Here is a 5916-nt window from a genome sequence, read left to right on the forward strand (position 1 = left end):
AAAAAATAAAAATAAAAATAAAAAAAAAGAAATTGACAAGCTGGAGTTAAAACTCTTATAGACAAGAATGTTGCCAAAGAAAAAATGTTTAATTAAAAAAAGGGTAGGCCAGGCACGGTGGCTCACGCCTGTAATCCAAGCACTTTGGGAGGCTGAGGTGGGCGGATCACGAGGTCAGGAGATCGAGACCATCCGTGCTAACACGGTCTCCACTAAAAATACAAAAAATTAGCCAGAGGTGGTGGTGGGCACCTGTAGTCCCAGCTACTCGGGAGGCTGAGGCAGGAGAATGGCATGAACCTGGGAGGTGGAGCTTGCAGTGAGCCGAGATCGCGCTATTGCACTCCAGGCTGGGCGACAGAGTGAGACTCTGTCTCAAAAAACAAAACAAAACAAAACAAAACAAGGGCAGCATATATGTGTATTTAGTGTCTGGCTATTAAAGCATTATCAAGCAATAGCAATTAAATGAGAAATGCTTCAGTTATAAACATTTATTAATATGACACAATATGGTCCAGAAAAATTATAATTCTAATGTAAACTAGAAGGCCTTAATACTCCCTTTGGCTTGACTAAGATATTTTCCCGACTCTAAGCCCCTATCCCTCCATTTCTTAGAGCGCTTATTTTAGAAAATTTATAATTGTAATGAGTTCTCAGGTACACTGAAATGTAAATTATCTCCTAAACTCTTGCCAGTTTTACAACCCAGGAATGCCTTGGACCTTGGAGTTATCCCTCTAAAAAGGAATCTTTAAGAAAAGTAGAGCCTGTAGCTTCCTCTGTCTGTGGGAAGGTAGAGGCCTAACTTCAATAAACACGAATTAACAAGCACATTGGCCTAATTTCACTGGCAACCCTCACTTTAACGTCCTCCAGTTGTTTTTTTCACTAAGTCACTTCAGTGCTTAAAAATTCTCCTGCATTTTTTTTTCCCACAAGAATTGGGTTCTCTCTCCCAATTAGGATAGACTTGACTGCAATTGCAACAGCCTTGAAGTCTTCCTTGCCTGCTTAACTCTCTCCTGCAATTTCTCTTTGACAAATGAAACTATATGTGATGGCAGTGATATTACAAAGCTATAAAATTGTGTGATTCTTTATTCATAAAATTGCATGAGAAGATTGGGTATCCAATTGGGGAATATATTTCTGTTTCACACTAATTGCAAAAATAAAATCCAAGTAAGTTAAAAATATAAATGCTGAACAAATTCATGAAATTATAACAATGTAAGCTAATGCAGTTATTATTTTATTCATAAAAATTTTGTATGCTTAATTTGTTTAGGAAGCTAGTATAAGCACTAGAAACTGATAAGGCATATTATCCTTACTGTCATTAAAAATATCCATCTAAAGAAAACTACCAAACCAAATATTCAATACTTCTATACTTCAAAAGATGTTATACAAATAGAATAAATATTACTGACAACCTAAAAGGAAATATATCATACACACATGCTCACACACACACACACACACACACAAACACACATATGTAAGAATGCATTGCTCAGCATGGTGGATCATGCTTGTAAACTCAACCATTTGGAGGGTTGAGGCAGGAGGATCACTTGATGCTCGGAGTTTGAGAACACTCTGAGCAACATAGCAAGGCCACATCTCTGCAAAAAGATAAAAAAGTGAGATGAGAGTGGGGATGTGCACCTGTAGTCCCAGTTACTCTGGATGCTAAGCTAGGAGGATCACTTGAGCCCAGGAGTTCAAAAAAAAAAAAAAATAAAGAAAGAAAGAAAGAAAGAAAAGAAAGAAAAAGAAAAAAAGAATATGTTGACCATATCTATAAAACAAAAAGTAGAAGTCTGCAAGGGAAGCCAGGCAAAATATATGAATAGATAATATATAGAAGAGCAACTTGGTTACAAAATGTTTAAAAAGGAAGCTCATGCTTTATAAATAAGCAATGCAAGTAAGCAAAAACAAAGCGAAGTATGTCATTCAAATAATTACAACTAACGATACATAGAAAAGTTTGGAAAATATTTAAAAGTGATTATATCAACCATCATGAACAAAAGTTATCACATCAACATTTGAAGCATAATTTCGCCTTATTCATATAAAACACCATGATATTGGAAAGCCAGTTCTTAGTATATAACTAAAATAAGTGAGTTAAGCAAAGAATGCATGTGCAAGAAAACATTGCAGCTTTGTTTGTGATACAGAAAAAAGAACAAAAACAAAGAGCAAAAAAGCAGAATTGAGTGACTCAAAAAGTAAATTGCAACACAGCAATTTAAAAATATACCAGAATATATGGCCTAGAATGAAAAGATAAATTGGTTAGTGCAAAACAACAAATAGGATGAACTGAATTCCAGACACATATTGAAATAGGATCTCACATACGAATAAACATATGCATAAAACCCCATTATGTATTTTCATGGAGGCCTATAAAAATTGAATAAATAAACATAAAGAAATACATTGAAATCAAATGCATAAAGCTTTATAGAGCCAGAAGACTTTGGCCTTATATTCAATGTGTAAATTTGTACAATGAGAATGTAGTCTGGCATTATTTGGGAATTAAATTACTGCACAGAATAGAAAATCATTCCTAAATGTCTTAGAAATAATAATAATATTTAAAAGTATGATAGCAGTATCAAATTGCTGGTCTCAAAGAAGAGCACTAGAAAATGTTTGAGAGTTTCCAAAGAAATGTATATTTCATTTAAGTTGGTTCTTATATAAAGTATTAATTAAATAAGTATGATCAAAACCTTTGACTGTGGGAATATTTATCTTAATATTTCAAGGTATTTAGGTGTAGGGGCTGTTTAACTTTGTGGCTTTAAAATTTCTTATTTTAATTTCTGACTTTACTAGATAATACCTATCAGTGTGATCTAGAGTAAGGTATTAACTATCTCTACGAAAAACACAGTACATGAAATAACTTCTGCTTAATATGTTTATCATGTGCTTTAAATGCTTTTATCTATGTCAAACGCTTGAAAAAATGTCCAGGACACAGTAACAATTCAATAAATGTACACTGTTATTATAATTTCTAAAAATAAAGGTAACATAGAACAAGATATGTATATACTAACTCAAAAGCAATTCACTTTGAAAAAATCATAAGGGTTGTTATATTTAAGTTTTATCTAAAACAAAAACAGGCATGGTTTTGAAAAAATATGTATATAATTTAACTAATATAATTACATTGGCTCAATATGCCAATGTAATTTTTGGCACATTGAGATTATATGGAAAGGGAAATGCAAATGTTAATCGAATAGATAGGTACAGAGAAATAGATGGAAATCAAATGCATAAAATTCTATTCGGGCATGAACTGCATAAGGAGGACTCTGGCTTTATATTTGCATTTCCCTTTGCATATAATCTCAATATGCGAAAAATATTATCACTATTTCTGCCTTTGACAATTCACACACCTACAACCCCACACTGAGGCCTGCACAAAGTATACTTCAAAGACTGATGCTCATCAAAGATAGGAAGTATTACTTCATTTGTTTATTTCTCAGTAACTCTTTGCTTTTCAAGTCCTTTAACTACAGGAAAAACACACAAAATTGAGGTGAGTCAAATCTTCTACCACTTACTTCGTAACTAAAATATTAGTATCATTTCTCAGTCAGGCAAAAATGACAATAGCAAAATTATTTCTAGCTGTGATTAAAACAACAAAAGCAACACTGTAGTTTTAATGCAGTTTATTAATGTATTATCAATGTAGTTTAATGTATGTTCACTTAAAAATGCCATAATATTATTGCAAATAATCATCAAAACTTGACTTTATAAATTCAATTTGATCACAATATTTTAATATGCTTCATTAAATCAAGATTTGGAAATCTGACAAATAAATTTCTGTTCAACCAAGAGGCTGACAGTAATATCAACCAAATATTCTTATAGGCAATATACTATCTAAACATAGAAGTAGTTTCTGATTTACTAAGCTATATTTCTTAAAGCTGATAGTAATTGCAATCGTAATGTAAGTAAAATTTACATGTAGAAAATTTAATAAGGAGGCTGCTGTTTAAAATTAGTTTTGCTTTTTAATTGTCTGCTTTCTGTCACTTTCCAAAACTATAAAAGAAGTTTGGTAATGTGCAATTTAACAGACTGTGGGGGGTATACTTAGTTTACAAGAGTACTATTTTTTTAGAATGTGAATTGGATACTCTCTTTGCAGTTACATACTGGTAACTATCTGAATGGCATTTGCTATTTTCTTTCAAAATATGCTCATTTTACATATAATTTAGTCACATAGTTTAAATTTTGCACAGCAGATTGAGCTACATGCATAATTATTTCTTTTCATTGTTTATAAAATGTTTAAAATACATTTGACTCATTTAAGCTCTCTACTAAATCTATACCTCTTTGTCTTAAATTTGTTCCTTATTCGAGTTTTACATTCTGAGAGCCTCTATCGCAATTTAGCACTTATGAAACAGAAAGACTTTGCACTTTTAGGGAACTGACAACTCATTTCTGGAAATTATGTTCCATCTGTCACTTCAGCAAATTTCAAGTGTTTCTTTTTATCAGTATTTTAATGTTCTATAATTTAATTTAGAATTATTTCCAAAGATGACTCAAGTTCTTAGTAACTATGAAATCTAGAGGAAACAAGTTAAAATACTTGAAATTATTTGCTTTTTATTTTCAACTACTTTCATTAACTGGAGATGCCTTTAACCATCTTGAGAAATACATTTTAATCATTTAAATAAAAACATTAACAGATGGGCAATTCAACTTATTGGAAAGACTTTGGATTTAAAAGCAAGAGACATGAGTTCAACTACTGTCTCTGGAATTTCATATTTCTATAGCTTTGGTAAAACTATATTCTGATGTTTCCTTCATTCATAAAGACAAGTTTGAGATAATTTTATTTTACAGTTATTCAGCCACTATTGGTTGATCTCTACCTATGTGCCAATATGTTTCTGACTGCTGAAGACACAGCATTGAAAAGAAAAATCCTTATTCTAAAAATTCTGAAGATAATTAGTTGGGTGAGGGTGAAAAATAAACAATATTAAAGAGTAAATAAAATTAATAGGTTAAACTCTATCCTTTAGATGATACTTCTTTTGAAAATAATAACAGAAAAAAATATATAGGGAGCTTTGGATGTGGGGGAGAAGTTCAAATTTTTCTGTTTGTTAAGATAAAGTATAAGTAAAATGCCTGTGTCCATCTTCTTGGAATTTCTAAGGCAGTACATAAATATTCGTTCTTCTGTCAAACATATAATTACATTATACATTCCATAGTTTAACTGTATATATTAATTAATTAATTTTTAAGGACTTTTTTTACTAGCTTATCCAGGTTAATCACAGGTAGGATCCAAGGAAACTAAAAGTAGCTCATTTTATGTTTTGTTTTTCCTTTACCTTTGAAACTTGCAAAATATTACTTTTTTCTGCAATAGACATAGAACATATAACCATGTTTAGGCAAATTTTAAAATTCTGAAGTAAAATATCAAGGGATGAAAGATTGAAAAATACCAAAAGCTAAATTAAACAAATGAAGAAACTCATAAAAAGCTATATACAGATGCATGATTAAATTGAGAAGAGAAAGTGCCATATCTAAAAAGAAACTAAAAGGAGGATGAACACGACATATTACACAGAGAAAAGGGATGGAGAAAAATGGGTTGAGAGGCTTAGCATTTTGTTTGTGTATGTATATGCCTCTACAGTTTACAATATCTATGTTAAGTTCAGTTCTCAAGACACCAATTTCATTGCTAGTAATGAAGTAGTAACATTTTTTTACTAGGGAAACAGTTTCTTTTTATATGGTTTCTTTATATTCTTATGGATTCTTTTTTTTTTTTTTTTTTTTTTTTTTTTTTTTTTTTTT

Source organism: Colobus angolensis, unplaced genomic scaffold (assembly GCF_000951035.1).
Source record: "Colobus angolensis palliatus isolate OR3802 unplaced genomic scaffold, Cang.pa_1.0 Scaffold191, whole genome shotgun sequence".
In the NCBI taxonomy this organism is placed as follows: Eukaryota; Metazoa; Chordata; class Mammalia; order Primates; family Cercopithecidae; genus Colobus; species Colobus angolensis.